Source organism: Pseudophryne corroboree, chromosome 6 (genome assembly GCF_028390025.1).
Source record: "Pseudophryne corroboree isolate aPseCor3 chromosome 6, aPseCor3.hap2, whole genome shotgun sequence".
In the NCBI taxonomy this organism is placed as follows: domain Eukaryota; kingdom Metazoa; phylum Chordata; class Amphibia; order Anura; family Myobatrachidae; genus Pseudophryne; species Pseudophryne corroboree.
This window is the reverse complement of record NC_086449.1, coordinates 825,999,213-826,016,622: the sequence shown is the minus strand read 5'-3', so window position 1 is coordinate 826,016,622 and position 17,410 is coordinate 825,999,213. Positions and strand designations below refer to the sequence as shown.

The window sequence follows — 17,410 nt, the reverse complement described above, 5'->3', positions numbered from 1 at the left end:
ACTATAATACTGTTCACCCTATAATAATACCATCATCATCATACTATAATACTGCATAGTAATACTATAATACTGTTCCCCCTATAATAATAATACCATCATCATCATACTATAATACTGCATAGTAATACTATAATACTGTTCCCCCTATAATAATAATACCATCATCATCATCATCATACTATAATACTGCATAGTAATACTATAATACTGTTCCGCCTATAATAATACCATCATCATACTATAATACTACATAGTAATACTATAATACTGTTCCCCCTATAATACCATCATCATACTGTAATACTGCATAATAATACTATAATACTGTTCCCCCTATAATAATACCATCATCAAACTATAATACTGCATAGTAATACTATAATACTGTGTTACCCATATAATACCATCATCATACTATAATACTGCATAGTAATACTATAATACTGTTCCCCCTATAATACCATCATCATACTATAATACTGCATAATAATACTATAATACTGTTACCCCTATAATACCATCATCATACTATAATACTGCATAATAACACTATAATACTGTTCCCCCTATAATAATACCATCATCATACTATAATACTGCATAGTGATACTGTAATACTGTTCCCCCTATAATAATGCCATCATCATACTATAATACTGCATAGTGATACTATAATACTGTTCTCCCTATAATACCATCATCATACTATAATACTGCATAGTGATACTATAATACTGTTCTCCCTATAATGATACCATCATCATACTATAATACTGCATAGTGATACTGTAATACTGTTCCCCCTATAATAATGACATCATAATACTATAATACTGCATAGTGATACTATAATACTGTTCTCCCTATAATACCATCATCATACTATAATACTGCATAATAATACTATAATACTGTTCCCCCTATAATAATACCATCATCATCATACTATAATACTGCATAGTAATACTATAATACTGTTTCCCCTATAATAATACCATCATCATCATACTATAATACTGCATAATAATACTATAATACTGTTCCCCCTATAATAATACTATCATCATACTATAATACTGCATAATAATACTATAATACTGTCCCCCCTAATACCATTATTATTATTATTCTCTTTTGTCCTAGAGGATGCTGGGGTCCATATTAGTACCATGGGGTATAGACGGGTCCACCAGGAGCCATTGGCACTTTAAGAGTTTAATAGTGTGGGCTGGCTCCTCCCTCTATGCCCCTCCTACCAGACTCAGTTTAGAAAATGTGCCCGGAGGAGCCGGTCACAGCTAGGGGAGCTCTACAGGGCTTCTTTAGAAAAGTTTATTTTAGAGTTTGTTTTTTTACAGGGAGGCTGTTGGCAACAGCCTCCCTGCATTGAGGGACTGAGGGGGGGAGCAGTGTCCGCCCTGCGGGGTCTTGAGCCACTGCCTCCGCTGACTGGACATTGAGCTCCAGAGGGAACAGATCGCGCCCCGCCACAGGGGAACGCTCACCCCGGCAACCAGCCGCCACCCCCTCACTGAGCTGAAGTGTGGCGAGTTAGTCACTGTCCCCCCTTACAAGCGGGGGGTCAGTGTGAAGAGGGCGGCTTAAGGGTGGAAGCGCGGTATTAACCGCGCTCCCGCACGGCTCAGCGGTACTGCGGTGCAGCGCTGTGAGGGGCGCCCTGACCCAGCAAGGTACCCTACACTGACCATTTCCAGCCTGTCGGGGTCCGCGGATCTCAGCCAGCACAAAACTCCTCAGGCCAGTATAATCTTAAAGAGTGGGAAGACAGCGCCATTGAAGGGGCGGAGCTTCTCCTCAGAGCGGACCCAGCAGCGTTCAGCGACATTTTTCCTGCCTGCAATCACTACTAGTGTATGTCCAGGTGCCTCCAGTGCAACTCCAGCTATCTGTACGGTACCAGGGGGTTGTAAAAGGGGGGGGGGGGGCTGTATAATAGGCTGTGTCACCTATTAAGGGACACAGTCAGCGCGGGTTGGGGTCTCCCTATACCTCTAATAGCGCTGTATGTGGGTTGGCTCCAATCTCTGTGTCTCTCTGCCTTTCTTGGAGGGAAACTCTGTCTTGTGAATACCCTGTGTGTTTGTGGGGTGTTTGGTGTGTGTGACAACATGTCTAGGGACACTGTTTCATATGCTGCAGAGGATTTGTCTTCCCAGGAAGACTCCATACCATGTAATCAGGATTGCACTGTTGTAGCGCAGATCCCTGCTAGAGAGCCAGAATGGTTAGTCTCTCTGAGGGGGACTATTTCTCAGATTTTTGATAGAGTGGCTAGGACTGAGCATGCCACTCAGGTCCTGCAATCCTCTATGGTTGTGTGGTGTGATACTGCTTCCTCGGGATTCCCTGCGGTACATTCTCAAAAACGTGCGCTTGCATTGCTTACGCAGGATGACACGGACTCTGACTCTGACACTGCAGACGGTGACGGGGATGTGTCGAGGGGGACAGCATCACTTGCTAAGGGGGTGCAGTTGATGATTGAAGCTGTGATGGATATTTTACATATTTCTGACACAGAGCCTGAACAGGTGGAGGAGGCCTTCTTTACACATAATAAGAAGCCCCCCCTCACCTTCCCGGCATCCAAAGAATTGAATGCTATCTTTGAAATAGCCTGGGAAACTCCGGAAAATAAATGTCAGATCCCTAAGAGGGTCTTAGTTGCTTTTCCCTTCCCAGAGGAAGATAGAAAGAAGTTGGAGTCTCCGCCGATAGTTGACGCCTCTGTCTCCAGGCTGTCAAAACAGGTGGTATTACCGGTCCCGGGATCTACCGCGTTGAAGGACCCGGAAGATCGCAAGGTGGATGCTACGCTGAAATCCATTTACACGGCTTCCGGGGCTATATTACGGCCTACTATGTGCTTGGATTGCAAAAGCTATTGCCAGGTGGTCAATCGCTCTGCAGGAGGAGTCGACTTCGCTGGATAAAGGTGACGTTGATGTATTTTTACGCCATATTCAAGATTCTGCAGGGTTCCTGGTGGATTCCATGAAGGACCTGGGTTCCATGGCTGCGGGGATCTCCTCCATGTCCGTCTCGGCTCGCAGGGGTCTCTGGCTGCGCCAATGGTCTGCGGATGCGGAATCCAGGAAGAGTGTGGACGGGCTACCCTATACAGGTCAGCTCTCTTTGGGGAGGCGCCGGATGTGTGGATTGCCACGGCTACAACGGGTAAGTCTACTTTTCTCCCCTCAGCTGCACCGGCTACGAAGAAGCCTTTTACACCAGCCACGTCACAGTCCTTTCGGCCCGCAAGGCCTAGAAAGAACAAGCCTTCGAACACCTTCTTCAGAGGTGGTCGTGCCAAAGGAAAGAAACCTGCTCCCACAGGTTCCTAAACCCAGAAGCCCACTTCTGATACACCTAAGTCCTCCGCATGACGGTGGACAGCTAGGCCTGGCGGAGGGTCAGGTAGGGGCAAGACTCCGGCAGTTCAGCCACGTCTGGGTGTCGTCTGGCCTGGACCCCTGGGTGCTGGATACAGACTGGAGTTTCAAAATCCCCCACCTCACCGTTTCTTCGAGTCAGGCTTGCCAGCTCTGCAAGCAGACAGAACAGTTCTTCTGGAGGCCATCAGAAAACTGGTGGTGTCAGAGGTCGTTGTTCCAGTTCCGCCTCAGCAGTGGAACAAGGGTTATTATTAGAACCTTCTTGTGGTACCAAAACCAGATGGTTCGGTACGGCCTATTCTAAACTTAAAGTCTTTGAACCCAAATTCAAGATGGAATCTCTGAGAGCTGTCATCTCAGGACTGACGGAGGGGGAGTCCCTGGTGTCTCTAGACATCAAGATTGCTTACCTCCACATTCCCATTTGGTTGCCGCATCAGGCATATCTCAGGTTTGCACTGTTGGACGATCACTATCAGTTCCAGGCGCTGCCATTTGGCCTCTCCATAGCACCAAGGATCTTCACCAAGGTGATGGCAGAGATGATGGTTCTCTTCCGCAAACAGGGGGTGAACATAATTCCATATCTGGACGATCTCATGATCAAGGCGTCGTCCAGGGAGAGGTTGTTGCAATCCATCGCGCTCACAACACAGCTGCTCAGGAAGCACGGCTGGATCCTTAACTTTCCGAAGTTTCATCTGGAGCCGACAAGGAGGCTGTCTTTCCTGGGAATGATCCTCGACACGGAAGTGCAGAGGGTATTTCTCCTGGTGGAGAAAGCGTTGGTGATTCAAACAATGGTCCGGGATGTCTTAAAGCCTACCCGGGTATCGGTTCATCAATGCATATGCCTACTGGGGAAGATGGTTGCCGCCTACGAGGCTCTGCAGTACAGCAGGTTTCATGCTCGACCTTTTCAGCTGGACCTCTTGGACCAGTGGTCGGGCTCCCACCTACACATGCACAAGAGGATACATCTGTCTCCGAAAGCCAGGATTTCACTCCTCTGGTGGCTGCAACTTCCGCACCTTCTGGAAGGACGAAGGTTCGGAAATTCAGGACTGGATCCTTTTAACCACAGATGCAAGTCTAAGAGGTTGGGGAGCAGTCGCTCTTGGGGAAACCTTTCAGGGAAGGTGGTCAAATCAAGAGTCACTTCTCCCAATAAACATCCTGGAACTCAGGGCATGTACAACGCCCTTCTGCAAGCAGCACACCTTCTGCAGGATCGGGCTGTTCAGGTGCAGTCGGACAACGTGACCACAGTGGCCTACATAAACCGACAAGGTGGAACGAAGAGCAGGGCTGCCATGTCAGAGGTGTCAAAAATCCTCCTCTGGGCAGAAAGGCATGCGGTGGCGATGTCGGCAATCTTCATTCCAGGTGTAGACAACTGGGAAGCAGACTTCCTCAGCAGACACGATCTCCATCCAGGACAGTGAGGCCTCCATCCGGAGGTGTTCGAGGCGGTAACCAGTTGGTGGGGGGTTCCTCACATAGACATGATGGCCTCCTGCCTCAACAAGAAGCTGCGGAGGTACTGTTCCAGGTCGAGAGACCCACAGGCATTGGCGGATGACGCACTGGTAACACCGTGGGTGTTCACGTCAGTGTATGTCTTCCCTCCACTTCCTCTGATACCAAAAGTTCTTCAACTGGTAAGAAGAACAAAGGTTCTGGCAATCCTCATTGCTCCGGACTGGCCAAGGAGGGCTTGGTACGCGGATCTACTGGATCCTCTGCTGGAAGATCCAAGGCCGTTGCCTCTTCGGGAGGATCTGCTACTGCAGGGGCCGTTCGCTTATCAAGACTTACCACGGCTACGTTTGATGGCATGGTGGTTGAATGCCAGATCTTAGCTCGGAAGGGTATCCCGAGTGAGGTAATTCCTACCCTGATACAGGCTAGGAAGGGGGTAACGTCTAAACATTACCATCGCATTTGGAAAAAATATGTTTCTTGGTGTGAGTCCAAGAAGTTTCCTGCGGTGGAGTTTCAATTTGGACGTTTTCTACTTTTCCTGCAAGCAGGGGTGGATATGGGGCTAAGATTGGGCTCCATCAAGGTCCAGCTCTCTGCTTTGTCCATCTTCTTCCAAAAACAATTGGCTGCCCTCCCTGAGGTTCAGACCTTTTTGAAAGGGGTTCTGTACATCCAGCCTCCCTTTGTGGCGCCAACGGCACCCTGGGATCTTGATGTGGTGTTGCAGTTCCTGCAATCTGCTTGGTTTGAGCCTCTACAGGAGGCTGATCTCAGGTTTCTCACGTGGAAAGCGGTCACCTTGTTAGCCTTGGCTTCTGCGCAATGCGTGTCGGAATTAGGGGCTTTATCTTGTAAAAGCCCCTATCTGATCTTCCATGAAGACAGGGCGGAACTTAGGACTCGTCCACATTTTCTGTTTAAGGTTGTATCGGCTTTTCATATCAACCAACCTATTGTGGTGCCAGTGGGTACTGACTCCTCAATTGCTTCAAAGGCCTTGGATATAGTGATGACTTTGAAGATTTACGTGAAGAGGACGGCTCGTCATAGGAAAAGTGACTCTCTGTTTGTCCTCTATGATCCCAAGAAGATTGGGTGTCCTGCTTCTAAGCAGTCGATTTCACGCTGGATCAGGTTCACTATCCAGCATGCTTATTCCACGGCAGGATTGCCGTGTCCGAAATCTGTAAAGGCCCATTCTACTCGTAAAGTGGGCTCTTCCTTGGCGGCTGCCCAGGGTGTCTTGGATGTACAACTCTGCCGAGCAGCTACTTGGTCTGGGTCGAACACGTTTGCCAAGTTTTACAAGTTCGATACTTTGGCCTCTGATGACCTCAAGTTTGGTCAAGCAGTGTTGCAGGGGCTTCCGCGCTCTCCCTCCCGTACTGGGAGCTTTGGTACATCCACATGGTACTAATATGGACCCCAGCATCCTCTAGGACGTAAGAAAAAATAGGATTTTGGTTATCTACCGGTAAATCCTTTTCTCGTAGTCCGTAGAGGATGCTGGGCGCCCGCCCAGCGCTGCGTTTTCCTGCATTGATTTTATAGTTCAGTACTGCCTGCTTCCTAGGTAAGTTCGGCATTATTTACTGTTTCAGCTGTTGCTGAGTTGTCCCGGCATGTTAGCCGGATTTGCCTGTTGTGTGAGCTGGTATGAATCTCGCCACTATCTGTGTAATTCCTTCTCTCGAAATATGTCGTCTCCTCTGGCACAGTTTCTAGACTGAGTCTGGAAGGAGGGGCATAGAGGGAGGAGCCAGCCCACACTATTAAACTCTTAAAGTGCCAATGGCTCTTGGTGGACCCGTCTATACCCCATGGTACTAATATGGCCCCCAGCATCCTCCATGGACTACGAGAAAAGGATTTACTGGTAGGTAACCAAAATCCTATTTTATATAGCGCCACAAGGAATCCGCAGCGCCCATTACACAGTACATAATAAAATTAGCAAATAAGAAAACTGCACTTGCAGTACAGGACAAAATAGGACAGGTATAGAAATCCCGAGGTTAGGTGCCATCAATGGGAGTATGGAGTATAAGAAAGTGTAAGTAAGAAAAGGAAAGGCACATGAGGAAAGAAGTCCCTGCTCTTGCGAGCTTACAATCTAAAAGGGGAGGGGCTAACAGACCAGAGTGACACAGACGGGGTAGACAGTGAGCATAGACAAGAGGGTTAGGGGAAGAGTTTACTGGGTTTGGTGAAGAAGTGGGTCTTGAGAGCCCGTTTGAAGTTTTGTAGAGAGGTGGAGAGTCGGATGGGGAGAGGTAGAAGAGCATTCCAGAGCAAGGGAGCAGCACGTGCAAAATCTTAATACTGCATAATAATACAATAATACTGTTACCCTTATAATAATACCATCATCATACTATAATACTGCATAGTAATACTATAATACTGTTCCCCTATAATAATGCCATCATCATACTATAATACTGCATAGTAATACTATAATACTGTTCCTCCTATAATAATAATAATACCATCATCATACTATAATACTGCATAGTAATACTATAATACTGTTCCCACTATAATAATACCATCCTCATACTATAATACTGCATAGTAATACTATAATACTGTTCCTCCTATAATAATAATAATACCATCATCTTACTATAATATTGCATCGTAATACTATAATACTGTTCCCCCTATAATAATACCATCATCATACTATAATACTGCATAGTAATACTATAATACTGTTACCCTATAATAATACCATCATCTTACTATAATACTGCATAGTAATACTATAATACTGTTCCCCCTATAATAATACCATCATCATACTATAATACTGCATAGTAATACTATAATACTGTTCCCCCTATAATACCATCATCATACTATAATACTGCATAGTAATACTAGAATACTGTTCCTCCTATAATAATAATACCATCATCTTACTATATTACTGCATAGTAATACTATAATACTGTTCCCCCTATAATACCACCATCATACTATAATACTGCATAGTAATACTATAATACTGTTCCTCCTATAATAATACCATCATCTTACTATAATACTGCATAGTAATACTATAATACTGTTCCCCCTATACTAATACCATCATCATCATACTATAATACTGTATAGTAATACCTGTACTATAATACTGTTCCCCTATAATAATGCCATCATCATACTATAATACTGCATAGTAATACTATAATACTGTTCCCCCTATAATACCATCATCATACTATAATACTGCATAGTAAAACTATAATACTGTTCCCCCTATAATAATACCATCATCATCATCATCATCATCATCATCATCATCATCATACTAGTCTATAATACTGCATAGTAATACTATAATACTGTTCCTCCTATAATAATAATAATAATAATACCATCATCTTACTATAATACTGCATAGTAATACTATAATACTGTCCCCCCTATAATAATACCATCATCATACTATAATACTGCTTAGTAATACTATAATACTGTTCCTCCTATAATAATAATAATACCACCATCAGGCCCGGCGCTACCCGCTCAGCGAAGGGATGCAGTGCAGGGAGGCGCTGGGACGGATAGGCGCTTCCCCTGCTCTGCATTCCTTCCCTGCTGCGCCGTCCTGTGCCCCCTGCTGCTGGTGCAGCTGCCAGTGCTGTGTCTGTCATTGTATGACAGGCACTGGCAGCGGGCACCTGCAGCATGAAAAGCCTCCTCCCTCCCTTCTCCTGTGTGACAGCGCCGAGTACGGGACAGAAGGGGGCGGAGCTACACGGGACGGAAGGGGCGTGGTTAATCGGTACAGAAGGGGCGGAGCTACACGGACCAGGCTGCTGTACAGAGAGAGACTGGCTTAGGTAAGTGCAGGGTGAGAGAGAAGTGTGTGGGTGTGTATATGTGTGTGAATTGTGTGTGTGTGTATGTGTGAGCCGAGGTATGTCTGTGCGCGCGCTTTATGGACGCTACTACTGGGGGGGCATTACGTATAACGACGCTACTACTGGGGGGGCATTACATGTAAGAACGCTACTACTACTGAGGGGTGCATTACGTATAAGGACGATACTACTACTTGGGGGCATTATGTCTAAGGACGCTACTACTACTGGGGGGTCATTACGTATAAGGACGATACTACTACTTGGGGGCATTATGTCTAAGGACGCTACTATTACTGGGAGGGCATTACGTATAACAATGGTACTACTGGGGGGAGGGCATTACGTATAAGGATGCTACTACTGCGCGGAGCATTATGTATAAGGACGGTACTACTACTGGGGGTGCACTACGTATAAGGACGCTACTACTACTGGGGGGGCATTACGTATAAGGACGCTACTACTACTGGGGGTGCACTACGTATAAGGACGCTACTACTACTGGGGGGTATTACGTATAAGGACGCGTCTACTACTGGGGGTGCACTACGTATAAGGATGCTACTACTACTGGGGGGCATTATGTATAAGGACGCTACTACTACTGGGGGGGAATTATGTATAAGGACACTACTACTACTGGGGGGCATTATGTATAAGGATGCTACTATTACTGGGGTGCATTACATATAAGGACGCTACTACTACGGGTGGGGCATTACGTATAAGATTAATAAGATTGTGCTACATTGTGGCGTAATTTTAAATGGGGGTACTATTGTGTGGCCATGCCCCTTACTTGTGAGACCACACCCCTTTTCCTGGCTCGCGCCAAAGGAATATGGGAGGGCGCAAATTTATAGTTTGCAGGGGGGCGCCGAACACCCTAGCACCGGCCCTGACCACCATCATCTTACTCACACATTACACAATAATTTCTCACAGGCAGGTCACAGAGAGTATCATCTGGATTATACTCATCACCACCAGTGCCATTGCCATGTGGTGTCCCACAAGGTTCTATACTATCCCCCATGCTTTTTGCAGTATACATGCTCCCATTGGGCGAAATAATCAGGCGCCATGGCCTGGTCTACCACTGCTATGCAGATGATACACAACTGTACTTGTCCTTTGCTCCGGGCACTGATAACCCAATAGCAACCCTAAATGGCTGTCTAGCTGAACTACAGGAGTGGATGAGCGCCAGTTGGCTGCGACTGAACCCGGATAAAACAGAGGTCCTTATGATACGACCGCAACATCAAAGGACAAGACTGCAGCATAGCCAACCAACTGGGCTTACACTCTGGGATTCAGAATAACAAACCACTGATCATGTGCGGAATCTTGGCGTTGTCCTGGATGGTGGCTTGACACTTAAACATCAGATATCAGCCACAATCAAATCCTCATTCTTTCACCTGAGGAACATAGCCAGAATCAAGCACTTACCGTATTTTTCGGACCATAAGACGCACCTGACCATAAGACGCACCTAGTTTTTAGAGTAGGAAAACTGGAAAAAAAAAATATTCTGAACCAATTCTGCTTTATCATACTTGCGCTGCCTCCCTAGTTTTCACCAACCTCTAAGAGATATTTCTGTGTGATTTCTCAGACTCCTACAAGGATTCTGTACAGTGCAGCCTTCTGTCAGAGCCAGCATACAGAGACACACACACATCAGAGCCAGCATACACATAGACACACACACACACACACACACACACACACACACACACACACACACACACACACACACACACACACACACACACACACACTAACAGTACCAGTGGTTCCCCGTGTCCAGGCTCTCAGCTAACGCTGCCCGCGGTGCACTCCTCAGGAGGTGGGGGAGTCACATGATGCCGGCTCTGCTGCTGAGATGGGCTCTGAGATGCGGGCGCTCTGCGCTCTGCGCTCTGCTGATGATGGCGCAGCAGCAGCATCCAGGACCCGCCGGTCGCCGGCGCTACCCGCAAACACGTCTTATTCGTTCCATAAGACGCACATACTTTTCCCCCCACATTTTTGGGGAGAAAAAGTGCGTCTTATGGTCCGAAAAATACGGTAATTCCCTCAGATGATATGCCAAAAGTCATCCACGCATTTGTATCATCTCGTTTAGACTACTGTAATGCCCTCTACCTTGGTCTACCAGCAAAAGAATTGCAACGCTTACAGCTGGTGCAAAACACAGCTGCCAGGCTATTAACCAACCAGCCCCGTTCTAGCCACATAACACCCATCCTCTACTCCCTTCACTGGCTGCCTGTGAGATGGCGAATCATCTTCAAGATTGGCTTACTGAGTTTCAAAGCATTACATGACCAAGGCCCAAAGTACCTGAAACAGCTTCTGACCCCATACTGCCCCACTCGATTACTGCGATCTGTAGATGAAGGACTTTTAGCAGTACCTAGAATCTACCGTAATTCATCTGGGGGTCGAGCTTTTAGTCATGCGGCTCCGACTCTATGGAACTCACTTCCCCGCACAGTGCGAGAGGCCCCAACTATAGAATCCTTCAAAAGTAGATTCAAGACTTTTCTGTTTACTCAGCATTTCCATAATGTCCCTTTTAGTATCTTCATGCTTCTGTATTTTATGAAAATGTACTTCATTATAGTCTGTACTATATTATGCTATGTATCTGTTAAGCGCCTTGAGTCCTATTGGAGAAAGAGCGCTATATAAATAAAATTATTATTATTATTATTATTATTATTACTATAATACTGCATAGTAATACTATAATACTGTTCCCCCTATAATAATATCATCATCATACTATAATACTGCATAGTAATACTATAATACTGTTCCTCCTATAATACCATCATCATACTATAATAACATTGAAAAACATTATAAACCGGGAAATTCCACCATTTATCTAACATTTTCTTTAAGCTCTTACCTATCTATACTTTTCTCTATAAAAACACCATGTTCCACAAACTGTTTCTCCTAATAGCACTTCATGGTATCCTCTATAAAAGGACATCGTCCTTCACTATTCCTGTTATTCATCGCTCTGTACACATTGCAGCCTCATTAATCCACTCCCCTCTTATTAACACTCATGAGCTTTACATGTACACTAACTGTCACATCCTCAACCTGTCACCATAAGAAACTATCACACACCTCCCCCAACTATACCTATCTCTCTCTTCTTCTGCTTCTACTAGCTGGTGACATATCCCCAAATCCAGGTCACATCCACATACCACGCTCACATTCAGCTGATTCACAACAGAATATAAATCCAACAAACCTTATCAACATCACATGTCTCCCATCTCCCTCCAAGTCACTAAAATGTGCTTTATGGAATGCACGCTCTGTTTGCAACAAATTAACATCTATTCATGACCTTTTCATAGCAACAAAACTCAATATGCTAGCCATAAACAGAAACATGGCTCACACAATCACACACTGCCTCCCCTGCAGCACTGTCACATGGTGGCCTCCACTTCACACACACCTCCAGGCCTGGTAACTGTAAAGGAGGTGGGGTTGGAATATTACTGTCCAAATCTTACACACACATTGTTTTACCACCTGTTCCCTCACTCACATTTACATCATTTGAAGTACACTCTATTAGGATTTTAACCCCTTTCTCTCTGCGTGTTGCAGCTATCTATCGCCCACCCGGGCAACCCAAAAAGTTTCTGGAAGATCTTTCTGCTTGGCTCCCTCACTTTCTATCCTCTGACATCTCCACCATCATTATGGGTGATTTCAATATCTCTATTGGCAGTCCACAATCTCCTCATGCCTCCAAACTCCTCTCTCTTACCTCCTCTCTTGGCGTCTCCCAATGGACTGACTCCCCTACTCATCAGGAGGGCCACTGCCTTGATCTTATATTCACCAGACTATGCTCAGTTTCTGAATTCACTAACACTCCTTTACCTCTCTCAGTTCACAACCTTATCACCTGCATGCTCTCCTCCATTACTTTAAACTCAATGTCCCTAAAGTCTACAAAGATGCCTCTAACCCGCAGAAAATTAACACTATTCATTTTCAACAACTATCTACCTCTCTGCAACCACTGCTCTCACCAATTTCTACATTCACCTCTCCTGAGACTGCTGTGTCACACCTTAACCAAACTCTAGAAACAGCACTTGATGAAGTGGCTCCAGCTACCCATCACACTCCACGTAGACTTAGATGTCAACCGTGGCACTCTAAATACACTAGACACCTACAAAAACTCTCACGTAAAGTAGAACACCAGTGGCGTAAATCTCGTAGTTCAAGTAACTTTCTCACATATAAGACCACTCCTATCGTAATGCTCTGGACACTGCCAAACAAACATATTTTCAATCTCTCATCTCTGCTCAAGCCTCTAACCCCAAATGACTTTTTAATACATTTAAATCACTTCTTGTCCCTCCCTCACCTAACCCACCAGCCGCTGTCAGTGCGCAAGATCTTGCTTCCTATTTCAAGGACAAGATTGACAAGATCCGAAATGAAATGGTATGCTCTTCCACAGCAAGTGACCTGCTCAATTCCCTGCCTGAACCCTCTAACACCTTCTCTTCCTTTGATCCTACAAATGAAGATGAAGTATCTGCACTTTTTTCATCTGCCTACTCTAATACCTCTCCCCTTGACTCTATACCCTCACAAATTAGTAAAGCTCCGTCTACTGTGCTCATCCCGGCCTTAACGAAAATCTGTAATCTCTCCCTGTCTACTGGTATCTTTCCTTCTCTATACAAGCATGCAGTGATTACTCCCATTCTGAAAAAACAAAACTCTGACCCGAACTCTCTCTCTAACTACCGTCCCATCTCTCAGCTCCCATGCCCCTCCAAGCTACTGGAGAGACTTGCCTACACTTGCCTCACACACTTTCTTAACTCACACAGCCTACTGGACCCACTTCAGTCAGAATTTAGTGCTCAACACTCCACAGAGACAGCACTGACTAAGGTAGTGAATGATTTGGTCACTGCTGAATCTAAAGGACATTACTCTCTACTTATTCTCCTTGATCTCTCTGCTGCTTTTGACACTGTTGACCACTCTCTTCTCATACAGACACTACAATCCCTAGGTCTTCAGGACACGGCCCTTTCTTGGTTCTCATCCTACCTATCTAATCACTCCTTCAGTGTTTGTTTATCTGATTCCACCTCCTCTTCTCTACCTCTCTCAGTTGGAGTACCGCAAGGCTCAGTCTTAGGGCCTCTGCTTTTCTCTATCTATACCTCATCTCTTGGCAAACTAATCAACTCTTTCGGCTTTCAGTACCATCTGTATGCGGATGATACTCAAATCTACCTATCCTCCCCAGATTTATCACCATCTGTATTGGTCAGGGTCACTGAATGCCTTTCTGCCATTTAATCTTGGATGACATCTTGCCACCTCAAACTTAATATTTCCAAAACAGAATTAATTATATTTCCACCGGCCAATAGTAGTTTCCAACCTGATATCTCTATCACTGTTGAGAACTCAGCAATCATCCCTACACCACAAGCTCGTTGCCTAGGTGTCATTCTTTACTCTGAACTGTCCTTTGTTCCCCACATTCAATCTGTCTCTAAATCATGTTACATACTTCTAAGAAACATATCCAAATACGACCATATTTTACACAAGACACTGCAAAAACTCTAATTCATGCTCTCATTATCTCCCGCATTGATTATTGTAATAGTCTCCTGACCGGTCTTCCCAAACATAGGCTCTCACCACTACAATCCATTTTGAATGCAGCTGTTAGGCTAATCTTCCTCGCTAGAAGTTCATCATCTGCAGATCCGCTCTGTCAATCCATCTATTGGTTACCTGTATTCTACCGTATTAAATATAAAATACTTTTACTGACATACAAGGCTATTAACCAAACTGCACCAACGTACATCTCATCACTCATCTCAAAATATCTCCCTACCCGACCTCTTCGCTCTGCACAGGATCTACGTCTCTCATCCACACGCATTACTTGTTCACACTCAAAACTACAGGACTTTATCCGGGCTTCACCCACTCTGTGGAATGCCCTCCCACGCACAATAAGACTCGCCTCTAGTCTCCAAACCTTTAAACGTTCCCTGAAAACTCACCTCTCCAGACAAGCCTATCAAATTCCAGACGCACCCACATAACCTTCAGTGCTTCCCTATCTAATTACATCCTCTCTGTACAGTATACATAACATCACATATCTTGTCTTTCTTTACTCTCACACCCTCCTGACCCTTGACCAACATTGCGGGGTATCATCATACAACCCATTAAGAACCTAGCAATCTGGTGGACCATTATGCAACAGGTAGCATCTATCCTTTGTCGAAGTCAAAAATATTACATAGAAAGAACATACAGACTCCACACATGAGTCGCTATGCTTGCAAATACACGCAGCGAGCACAGCAATATATGGTAACACACGCATTTACACGGACATGCCACAGAGATGGATTCGACACATATTTCATACAGCACGTAATTATAATAATATCAAGCGCCAGACATCATAATGATTTAAAATTATATAATGGAGTAACGTCATGTATGTGTATTATTGGAGCAGAGCAAGATAGACATGTCATATTTGGTATTAAAGCAACCAGATTTATGTGATTAATTTGATACTTGTTAATAAGTTGTAGGACATTGCTATGAGTAGTTATGATTAAATGTATGAAAGCTAAAGTCACTCTTAATAGGACAATGGACATTGCAAGCAGTTGGTGGACAGGAAGCTCAGGCCAGCCCTTTTGATGTCTTCAAGGCTGAACTTTGTTGGCATACGAATAGACCAGTGACTCATCATGAATGAGAAAGTTCCCTCCCTTTACATGAGAAAGATATGGTAATTGTATCGCTGGCCTGTAACTGTATGTATTAACTGCTTACTGTATAAATTGTAACCATGTAACTATATGTATACTGTACATTTTGATATATTGAATACATATCCTTTTAATAACAAATATATACATCAATGAGCTTTGGAACTCAGATAATGTGTGGGTGTATTGTTTTCTCTTAAGGGATGTAGTGTTTTGCATCGTACAGCGCACTTTTATCGTATATGGTAATAAGATGCGCCTGGCGTCTACAGTATATATTAGAGCGGGCATTTTAAATATTTGTTAGAAAGCAATTTGGTATTTACAGATGAGGGCTGCGTCCGCGATATCACGGTCTTAATGATGCACTGTACATTACAAATGCAACGCTGTGGTCGATCAGCTTATGGTGGACGCATTGTGATGCTGAGAAATCATATACGTGTGTTCTGTTGTGTTATCAGTAAGCCGATGATATGGAATTCAAGGGACAATGTGTTTCCCATAATATTTAAGATGCTAAAGCATATTTTTATTGTTGCAAAACAAAGTCATATTGTGTTTGATTCAGATTGGATTGTTTATCTGTTAAGTAGATTTAAAATTACATTTAAAAGTTGCTGCATAGCCTTGATATAGTTTTTTTTTTTTTTTTAACTCAAGCCTGAGATTACTTCTGGTGCTTGTATAATTTGTGATTTCTTTGTGACAAAGGAGCCGCATGGTTTGTCCTCCATGTTGGCCTAACCACATGGCCTGTCCACCATCTTGTGTAAACCTCATGGATGTGGAAGTGGGAGGAGCTGTGGCCATTTTAGGAAGGTCACTTTCTAAATAGCTGATTTTCAGTCTGCTCAGAACAATCAGTTTCCTTTGTCACATCCAGCACCATTTACGAGTTACCAATGCATTTATTTAACCCATGCCATAGTCAATTACAATAGTTTCAATTGGGCCTAGTGAGAGTAAATGGTGAGATAAGTGTTTTTTTTTTTTTTTTGTTTTTTTTTCTTCTTGTCTGTGCGTAATTAACTTACATCAAGTGGGGGGTTGCACACAGATAGAAAAAGGAAAGAGAGGTTTTGGTTTTTTTTTTTTCTCTTTTCTTCCAAGACTTGTAGAGTCTGCTTACTAGAGAGTATAGCCATTGAAATGCAAATTAACCTGTGTAACTACTTTTTTTTAGCAGTGAAAAGCAAATATCTTTGATATGAAAATTAGAGGCAGTGAAGAGGTAAGGTGTCTCATAGAAGGCCAGTGAATGATACATATATATAATATTATTATAATAATTATGTGTATATTTATATCAGTGTATGTTCTGCAAGATAGCTATCCAATCTGAATCATATCATTTAAATTATAGATTATTGCAGTCATTATAGATCTGTGTGAAATCGGATACATTTGTTTGCTATACAGATACATTTTAAATAAATGTATTTAAGGGAGTAATTATAGACATGACACGCAGTTCTGGCCTGGTTGTTATACAAATAAATAAAACTGGGTGTTGTGTTAAGTGAGCGATTATAGGTAGTATTGCTCACATTTATAGAGACTGTGTGGTAGAGTGCTCGTAGTGTAAAAGGCACGCTGGTCCCGTGGTTACGCAAGGTTGAGTAGGAATACGGACGCTAACTACAAAGCACACGATATTTGTTCAGTTAAGGTGGGATAGTAGACATTTAATACAATAGCACAAAACTATCCGATTTCAAATGCAGGTTACTCTAAAATTTAGTTTAAAAACTGTAAGCACCTCTGGAATAAAGCTACTGACCTA

At 44.0% G+C, this 17,410-nt stretch overlaps 1 protein-coding gene across 1 annotated transcript in view; it reads left to right on the top strand.

The window, feature by feature from the left end:
* Window positions 1-8,671: 8,671 nt before the first annotated feature.
* MANSC1 (MANSC domain containing 1) overlaps window positions 8,672-17,410 on the top strand; it is a 45,711-nt gene continuing 36,972 nt past the window's right edge. The window contains exon 1 of the mRNA XM_063929267.1: window positions 8,672-8,755. The gene's annotated coding sequence lies outside the window, so the exon portion shown is untranslated. The remainder of the gene's footprint in view (window positions 8,756-17,410) is intronic.